The sequence below is a fragment of the Leptonychotes weddellii genome, unplaced genomic scaffold (assembly GCF_054177405.1).
Source record: "Leptonychotes weddellii isolate Sample4059 unplaced genomic scaffold, ASM5417740v2 HiC_scaffold_4276, whole genome shotgun sequence".
Classification (NCBI taxonomy): Eukaryota; Metazoa; Chordata; class Mammalia; order Carnivora; family Phocidae; genus Leptonychotes; species Leptonychotes weddellii.
The window spans coordinates 1-10259 of NW_028009408.1; the positions used below are offsets into that span (position 1 = coordinate 1).

At 45.3% G+C, this 10259-nt stretch overlaps 1 long non-coding RNA gene across 1 annotated transcript; it reads right to left on the bottom strand.

Annotated features, from left to right (window-relative positions):
- Positions 1 to 1471: 1471 nt before the first annotated feature.
- Positions 1472 to 9368, bottom strand: LOC145719415 (uncharacterized). Its single transcript, XR_014142359.1, has 2 exons — positions 5977 to 9368; positions 1472 to 5722 (listed from the first exon to the last, which is right to left on the bottom strand). It is a non-coding gene; the product is annotated as an uncharacterized LOC145719415 (long non-coding RNA).
- Between the last annotated feature and the right edge of the window lie 891 nt (positions 9369 to 10259).

Here is a 10259-nt window from a genome sequence, read left to right on the forward strand (position 1 = left end):
TGTAAAACATTCCTAACAGGATTCTAACTCGACTGTTATTGAGGCCCAGTATCCAGACTCAGATGTCTGCAAACTGTGACCTCCCCCACACCCTTGTCCAAGACGACTCCACCTGGCATGACACTCAACCATGATAATCCATTAGTGCTTTCTGCAGATGAACCCCTCCCACCACCCTTCTAGAACCATTCTCAAGTGGTTCTTATGCTTTTTGCTGGTTTGTTTTAACAACCCAATGCACTTAAGGGACAAGACATTGAGTGACATGTCATGAAGGACAGAGGTTCACTAAGAGTCTGGAGGGAGGGGTGGGAGGGGGTCTGAACATTCACCCAAGGCGTGCACCTGATGTGCCCTAAAAAAAAGGATCAAGTCCAGCTGCCTGCTGGCCAGCAGGTAGAATTAGTGTGCTGGCACAGCCCTGCCCCTTCTGCCACCCACCCCCCCACACTGGCTCGCCTCCTAAGGGTGCCTGCTATCATTTTCAAAGGGGAGATGGAGTGGTGGCTCATGGAACCACCGGCATAAAAAAGGCCTTCCACACAATGTGCTTCCGTTTCCCTCAAACGAAAATCAATCCATCCGTTAAGCCTGCGTGATCAAAGCCAGTTTGTGTGGCCCCCACCTGGAGGGGTGGAGGGGGGAGAAGTCAGATGTGAGCAGATGCCTGATGCACGGCTCAGGGCAGAGCGCTGCAAGGGCAGGGGTCACAGCTACTTCTCGGGCCTCGTGATCTTACCACGTTCCACGAGGCCAAGACAAACAGGCTGTGTGTGGATCTATTTTGGTCACACAGCTGCAAACATAGGATTTATGAAGATGTTTGGTGCTTGGCTCCCAGGAGATTTATGCACCAAGCTGCTGCTCCACCAACCGTCTGTCCATCCCTCCCTGTTCCCGTTGAGCCTGGTATGTCCTCAAGTTCTGACCCCTTAGGACTCTTCCCAAGTTACAGGTTTTCTTTTCTTCTTTCCCCAACTCGTGAGAGTTTAAGCATATGTGTTATTGTGTTTGGCATCCACTGGCCTCAATGCTCTATCATTCTACAGCCGGGCTGCCTCTTCTTGGTGTTTAGCTTTATTGATTTCTATTTCTGACTTGCTCGGCACTGGCTCATTCATTATTCAGGGAAAATCTGGCTATGAGGCCACAGTTTGATATCCTGCCAACAGGAGCCTGAGCAGGTGGGACCTCTGTGAGCTTTCTTTTCAAAGAATCACAACCCCAATGAACAAGTGGTGTACTTTAGACTTCTCAAGTTATTCACGTAAGACCTGGCCATTCTGCAAAACGTTATTTTCTGTGTGAGTGGCAGGTGAGCTCAGTAGGAAAAAACATGGGAGTTAATGATTCTGAGGCCAAAGATTTGACTAGTTCGTAAACCAGTTATCTCTGAGAAGAGAAAATCTCTTGTCAAGCAGCAAATGAACCCATCCTTCGCCATCTATCTTGGAGGTATGTGGTGGGGGTCCCCAGGGGCAGAGGTGGGAGGAGGTGGCCCCCATTAATCACGATCACCAACTCCTCTGCTGACTCACAGGGACACGTAAGGATACATATCCATTCTACTGCTAGAGGCTGAGTCCCACCATCTTCCACGCGGCCCATGTGTGTTTGGTGGTGAGGTTGACATTTTCAAGGTGTTATAATAAGATGCGGGAGACAAACCCATTTTGTGTTTTATTGTTTGTTTTCTTCTTCAGAGAGCACATAAGTAAAGGAAATTGTATTTAAACCGTAAGAAGAGAGGTTCAAATTAAAGAGTGGGAAGAAGTTCCTTCCAGAAATTCAGGCTAAAACATACTATTGGAGAAAGTAGTAAAATTATCCTCTAGAGAAATCTCTTAAGAACAGAACTAATTACCACCTGTAAGTACCAATTTGTGCATAATCCGATCCTGGGGGAGGAGGCTAGATGAGAAGATCTCTCAAAAATCCCCTCTGGGCTTCCCCACCAGGCTGGATTTTCACCATAAAAAGTTTGAAACACTTTGGCTGATCTCTGGTTGAGGTCCTGCTGGAGATGACAGCTGATCACAGATCCGCAGCCAATTTGAACCTCAGCATCCTGCGAAGTGCACAGCTAGGGTGCTGGCCAGCGCTCTCTGAGGGGCAAGAGCATGTCCTCAGAACACACTGATGAGAAGACAATGGTGTGTGCGCTTTTACCAAACCTCATACATGATCTCCTAAATACCACAGGAGAAGCTTCCTATTTGTTCCTTATTTGTAAAAGTAAGCGAGACATCCTAAAGAATCAAATAGGAAATAACCATCGGTCTCTTGATTGGCAACTGGAGTGTCTTTGCACACACACGAGCCAACACACACGGGGCTTTGAGTCACATCACGCAAGCGCTATGGGGCACCGCTTGAGAAGGCAGTGAGATCCTGGCACAGTGGTGTTTCCATGGCCTTTCTGTGGGGGTGAAACTGGTGTGGAGGGCGAGGCTGAGCCAGGGACCTCTTGGCCCCTGCAACTCTTAGTTCAATGGAACGGTTTTGATCTCATGTTTTGCCTTATTTTGACTCCATGGAAGGTTTCAGTTTAAAAAAAAAAAAAAAAAAAAGGCCAAAGAATAAGAAAGGAAAAGGAAAAGGAGAGAGGGAAGCGAAAGGCAATCTTAGCAAGCACAAATGGAGCTCCAAGTTTATGGATTCTCCCGCAATGGGCAAATGTGGAGTAAATCCCAGGGCCTCCGTTCCCCTCCTTGGTTGCCTGCCAGCATCAGGGACAATGGTGCCGCCTCGACCTCCCGGAGTGATGGGGAGGCTCAAGTGAGTGTGTGCAGGTGTGTGCCAAGCTCAGTGCCTAGCACACGAGAGGCAAGGGTAATGAGCGGTCGCCCAATGGAGCCCTGTTCACTGGTTAATGTTTTCTAAACTTCATTACATTTTTAATTTAAAGAATTCACAATGATAAATGTAACTAATATTAAAGTAATCCAACTTAAAAGTATGTTCACTGTCCTTTCCTTTCAAGGGTCTCTTTTCAGGCGTCTGTTCAGGCTCGGCCATCCCCAACTTTGTCTCTCTCCAGGCCTACTACTCCCTCAGTGAGCTTCGCCTCGCACACACTCGTCAGCTCCTGTTCACCAACGACTCACTGACTCAGTGTTCCTAGCTCTGGCCTCTCACTGGGTTTGTTACACATTTCTCACTACCTGAAAACTGATGGTATCAAGTCCGTACATCAGAATCACCTGGGAGCTTTTAAAACAGCAGATCCCGTGGCCCTAGCCCAGACCTGCATTCAGACTAAAGAAGGCAACATCCCTAGGCTATCACTGAAGAACTGGCTTCTAAATGTCTTGTTGCTATTGGCCTACCTGAAGAGACGTTATAGACAACCTTCCTTTGTATCCTGCTATATAACTCAGGATTTCTCCCTCTCTCTCTGAGGACCTAAAGGACAAATTAGTACCAGGGACCTCTATTTCTCCTCAGTTATGAGTCAGTTTTAATCTTCTGACCATTGAAGCCAAACAAATGATCAAAAAAAGGAAATAAACCATACAAGTGATCATGTTTCTCTCTTTGCCTTAGCTACTAGGGAGCTCAAAGCCAAATTCATGACAGACCGCTCTACCCCTTAAACCAATATACAGAATTTATGATATTAATTTTATATACTAATGTTGGGTTTCCTACCTTTATTTTCCCTTTGTCTTGATTTCTGCATGTGCTTTAAAAAAATTCCAGTTATGCTGCATTTTTGCAATTTATTGCAAATTCTTTTTGGAACAAGGTGGGGTGTGTTAGACTAATTAATTAAATATAGTCACTGACATGCAGCCTTTTGCAGCATGGCAGCTCTAAAGCAGACGGTAATGAGCACCAAAGTAGAGACTACGGCTCGGAGGAAAGTTTTTGGCTTTGGGGTCAACTCCCCAAACAGAAAGCTTCCTCCTGGCTCTGGTTGTCAGAGAACATCTGGAAGCATATCTGAACTGCATATTAAGTATGTTTTAAAGTTATAAAAAATTTTAAGTAAAATAAAAACAGCTATGCAAATTCAAAATCTAGAATCCTGACCTTCAATTCTGAATCTATGGTCTCTCAACTTCATGCAGCAGCTCCACACACAGAACTAAAATTCTGGTCCTTATGGAAAAGCATCAGGTTGGTTTAAGGGACCACGTACAGGTCATAGTAGATGGTGGAAGTCTGTGGCCTCGTGTATCAGACAAAATGAATGGATCACTTAGAATACCTGAACAGTGTTCTGGTCGTTTTTTTGAAAGTTCTTTTAAAAGTTCTGGGTACTCCAAACAGCCTGCACACTATGTCCCCACATAACCCTACACTTTGAACCAAACTAACTACCCAAACACTACCCGTTCCCAAATGTGATCAAAAAGATTGTTATCTGCCAACTGAAATGCTTTTCCGTATCTGTGAGGGGATCTGTTCTCTTGGGCACAGAGCCAGGACCACTCCTGAGGTGGCCAGGAATCTGGGGGCGGGGGGTGCGCTTTGACAGCCTGGACCAGAGCTCCGAGCTGCAGCAAAGACCCCCTGTGCTTGTGGGGATCGCCGTGTACTGTTAACATACAGAGCGGTTCCCTCTCCTTCTTAGCCATAGCTCAGTCCATCTGCATCAGGAGGGTGGGGACCTGCCAAAGAGCTCCCGGCTGGCACTGCCTGGGTGCATGTGGCTTTGATCCGGGCCTCATGTGCGTGGCCAACGGGGCCTGAAGGCTGAGGGCTTCTGTCATTGCCATTAGTTGTTATTTCTTCCACAAAACAATCTAAAGATATGGATCACATTTATTTAAAAAGTAAGAACTCTCAGGTGCAGGGCGCCTGGGTGGCTCAGTTGGTTAAGCGACTGCCTTCGGCTCAGGTCATGATCCTGGAGTCCCGGGATCGAGTCCCACATCGGGCTCCCTGCTCAGCGGGGGTCTGCCTCTCTCTCTGACCCTCCCCCTCTCATGCTCTCTATCTCATTCTCTCTCTCAAATAAATAAATAAAATCTTTAAAAAAAAAAAAAAAAAGAACTCTCAGGTGCACACATTGGGCACCAGGAGGGGTAAGATCTAAAGCTTCCCTACTGTCTAGTGTTTAAGTAGCACAGAACACCTTAAACATTCTGCCATTTTACATTTTTGCAAACGTTGCTTGATCTTTGAAGATGGAAACTAACCATGAACAATAACCTAATGAGCATAAACTAGCAGCTGTAAAATTCTTTTTATTCCTTTATATATTTTAATTTGTGTAACCAATACCACCTTACTGTAGGCAGTACGCTGTGAATAAAAAAATGACCCCTAATTCCACAGCTCAAAATAACTAGGATTACCCTTCCAGCATCTGCCCTTTGTTTTCTTGCTTATGTAATGTGGGTTGGGGTCAGCCTCAGGAAGACTCTGGACCATTCGTATGAACAGTGTGCTCGGTTCAAACCCAGGGCTGGCTGTGGCGTGCCATTTCTCGGAAGGAGCCCAAAAGAGTCAGAGCTACCAAGTGGTTGCGTGGTAGTTTCTAATTATGGAGTGCTTACTGTATGCCAGGCACTGAGGCGATCCCATGTAAATCTTCCCTGTGACCCAGCACAGGGCGGGGGTCCTACCTTCCCATTTCGCAGATGGAGAAACTGAGATCTGAGACAGTGCTGCTAGTGAGAAAGAAGCCGGGATTCCAGGCCAGGGCTGACGCCAGCACGATGAGAAAGAAGTATCCAGTCTTACCTTACCGATTTTGATGATGAGACACACACTGTATTATTTTCAGGTGTACAACATAATGATTTGATATTTTTACACACTGCAAAATGACCACCACAGTAAGTCTAGTTAACATCCATGTGTAGTAACAGGTTGTTTTTGTTTTTGGGGTGAGAACTTTTAAGATCTACTCTCCTATCGGCTCAAATATGCAATACTGTAGTGTTAATTCTAGTCACCATGCTGTATGTTATATCCCTAGCACTTAATTTATTTTATACCTGGAAGTTTGTACCTTTTGACAACCTCTGGGGTTTCTTTTCTCCCTTTCTGTATCTTTGGCAGACCCAGAAGAGAAGGGGAGTTGATCTGATTTGAAAGGACGGCAGAGGGGCGCCTGGGTGGCTCAGTTGGTTGGGCGACTGCCTTCGGCTCAGGTCATGATCCTGGAGTCCCGGGATCGAGTCCCACGTCGGGCTCCCTGCTCGGCGGGGAGTCTGCTTCTCCCTCTCCCGCTCCCCCCTCTTGTGCTCTCTCTCTCTCTCTCAAAATAAAAATAAATAAAATCTAAAAAAAAAAAAAAAAAAATGAAAGGACGGCAGAACAGGAGACCTGGACTGGCCTGCAGAGGGGCTGGCTTAGCCACCAGTTTGCCCTGTGGCCCAGAGCCAGCCCTGGCTCTCTGGGCCAGGTTTACCAGTCTGTTCATGGTGGCTGTGCCTAGCAAGGTGTCTGAGAGAGCCCCAGCTCTGAAATCTCGGGACTCGAGCCGGTCCCTGCACCTATGTCCGCACCACATACAAACTGGAGACCAGGATGGGATGGGTGGCACTCCGCTGCTCTCACCAAAATAACGATCCTGAATACACAGGAAACACTATGTAAATTACCCTGTTCTAAGGAAAAACATTAAGCAAATACTTTTTTATGAGATGTGAAGGGAGGGTGTGGACACATTAGAAATCATGCTAAGACACGTAAGAGACACCTGCAGGAGGAACGCCCACAATTCGATTTTGAGCCGCGATGTGACCCCCAAACCAGGGCATGTACTTTCTTGTCCCATCTCAGAGATGAAAATACTGAAGGGCCGATGGAGGAGTGAATAGAGGCCACTCTATGGACACCTCCCAGCCTGGCCTGGACAGACTGCGGAAGTAAACAAAGGCCTTCAGAAACATTTCCGTGTGTAGACTCTACTGCGTATTCAACAGTGTAACTAATCAAAATCAGAACAGGTGGGTACCTAACCTTAACTATAAAAAGAAAACGCATTGCAATATTGTCTTAACTCTTTTGGGAAAGCAAACACAGACATATCTGAGATTCTCTCTGTCCCTGAACTATGGCAGTGTCACGCACAGCCTTAGGCTTGGGGACACTCTGAAGGCAAAATCCAGGTCTGAGTACTAATGTAAAAATGATGCCCCGCCTTTTTCTTTTTTTTTTTTTATTACAACACGTTCTTACGAGGTCTGAAAATTTAAGAGGCGGCATTAACCATGCAGACAGTATTTACAAGGGACTGATACGTGGGGCCCTACAGCTTAATTGAAGATAACAAATGGTTCAGAGATCTGACAGGCTTTCCTGAACAACACTTCAATCATTTCAACAAACACTGCAGAGGAAGGATACCCTTCTGGTCAGCTTTCAAAGTACAAGCACGATTATATGTGCTTTCAGTTGAAAAAGATCCTGGTTATTCCATATTCCTCTGGAAGTGACAAATCTCATTGTAACTGGCCTGCTTATTCTCATCTTATTTTTTATTTTTACTTTTACTGAGATATGACTGACATAACATTGTATTATTTTCAGGTGTACAACATAATGATTTGATATTTTTACACACTGCAAAATGACCACCACATAAGTCTAGTTAACATCCATGTGTAGTAACAGGTTGTTTTTGCTTTTGGGGTGAGAACTTTTAAGATCTACTCTCCTATCGGCTCAAATATGCAATACCATAGTGTTAATTCTAGTCACCATGCTGTATGTTATATCCCTAGCACTTAATTTATTTTATACCTGGAAGTTTGTACCTTTTGACAACCTTTACCCATTTCGCCCATTCCCCATTCTGGCCTGCTTGTTTTTAAATCTCAAGTTTTCAAACACATTGCTTTCTTCACTAGCGAAATGCTTGCTACAAAGTTTGAAGGTTTTAATAATGATTTCTAAACCAATTACTTCACCAGCACATTTATTCATCAAGATGATGGAATGGAAAACCACTTTTGTTTAGATAAAAATTTCAGGTCTGTACAAGTTCTCCTATGTGTTCTGGCAAAGAACTTCTCTCAAAGTTTTTGCTACAGTTTTCATTTTTTTCCCCTAATTTCACTTGAAGTCACATAAATTCATCTTAACCTACATTTAAGAACCTAACTCTCTGGTTCTGAATATCTTAAAAAACAAACAAACAAACCCACTCTCAGGAAAGATTGACATTTCAGTAATCTCTGCCAGCTGGCATGTTCAAAATGGAATCTAAATATTGTATTAACAATATCAATAACAAGCAGGTTCAGCGGGCCTTAATAAAACACACTTGAATTGTGAGAGAAATTCTTGTTATTTTGTGTTTCACCAGCTTTAATTTACTACACTGATTTAATAAAAATCTATGACAATCTCATCTTTAATCATGTAAGAATTCTGAAGTTCACTGCATGTGCATAATGAAAATGTGAAATCAAGTAGGTGTTATGACATTTTTGTTGCCCAATCATTTTTGAAACTTTTGAACAAAGTAATATACCTCGCAAAGCCCACATACATGTCCAGCTCAATGAATTCTCACAAACCATTTGCCCATGTAACCAGCACCCAGATGAACAAACTGGCAAACAGGAGCCTCCCCTCCAACCTCTCCAGTCACCACCTTATACCCCAAAGATAACCACAACCTTGACTTTTCCTTGCACATCCCTGCAAACTCTGGCAGGGGGCAACCCTGAACCAAGGTGATCACCATTGGAGTCACGAGGCACACATAGGCTTGCACATTATTTCATTTCCTTTGTGGAAGGTAGGTGGTATCCTCCCGATTTTACAGATGAAGAAACAGAAGTTCACAGTCGAGTATTTGACCAAGCCAAGAGGCATATATGTATACGTGTAAGGGAATATGTAGTTCCATGTATGGGCAGGAGAGGGGTGGTATGAGGGATTGTCAGAGTCAGATCCAAAGCCAGGTCCCTCCAATGCCAAACTCAGCTGTGTATGTTGCACAAATGCTATTTTAGGAAACCTCATTTTCCTCTAAATTCATTGACTCACGTGTTTGAAAAAGTCAGATGGCCTTATATAGAGAAGAACTGTATCACCCCCTGACCCCAGTCCCCAACCCCCATGAACACTCACTCGGTGTGACAGTTTCGGAAACAGAACTCATTTTTTCATTTAGCATCTTATCTTTCCCCCTCACCCTCACTACATTTTGGATTGTGAACAATTTTGAGTCTCTGCATTAGCACTATCTTAATTTTAAAAATAAGGTTGGGAACTAGCAAGTGAGCCTGAAGAGGCTCCATCTCTGGTCCTGAACTGGATTTTCATTACTCAACTACTCTTCAAATTATACTGATTCACGATGTGATTATTACTGCTTTCCCTAAGTAGCCTGGGTAATGACAGAAATGCAAAGACGCCCCCAGACTGCGGTGATCTGGGGGCTCTAACACCCCTCAGTCTCCCCCGCCGCCCCACCCCTGGCCCCCCACCTCTCACCCCCACCCCAAATGACTTGGTCTCCACTCTCCTCTCGCGGGGTCAGTACAGCTGCTCTCATGGCCTCCCAGCTCCAGCTCCAGCTGTGCCCATAACAACGCACATGGCGCTGACCATGGTCCGTGGTGATCACGTGATGTCGGTCACGTGACACCGACCACCTGACGCCAAAGCGGCCACCCACCAGCAGTTTTCCCGCCCATGTTTGTGTAGAGCGGCTCTTAGTTCTTTACCCTTGCTTATAGGTCTAATTTCAGTGCGAGCCTGAAACGGTGCCATCTCCCCCAAGTCCTCAAGGACAAAGCCACTCTCCACTACTACCTTTATCAGAATCTCCCCACCATTCTGCCCAGAACGCTTTTCTTTCTCCTTCCCATCCTCTTTCCTGTAAGGAATAAGGACAGGGTGACTTCCCAATTCTATCTTGGCTTATCACATTTCTCCTTTGTGAACACATAAATCTCACACACCAACATACTGTGTTGTGCACTTACTTAGGACCCGTGCCTTTGGTTGTGGGCGTCACTATTTTGTGAGCTTGTCTGAGTGTTTTGGCCATGGCTGCAATATCACGGTGCCCCTTTTGTATTGGGGCCTGGAGCGACACTGATTGAGAAATGCACGGTTGACCATGTCAAACAGATTTAGGAGACGCTCGGATGGCAGCCTCACACAGCACTAGCAAACACCCCTCCGTGAAGTCTTCCCTCAACTCCTGACTTCCTTCCCCCAGAGTCTGAGCTCTTTGGAGATGGCACAAACCACCAAGGCTTCTGGGTAATTCTGCCCCCGAGCTAGACCACAACTCCTTGAGGCTGGAAAATCTCCTTATCTCTATCCCCAGCCTCTAC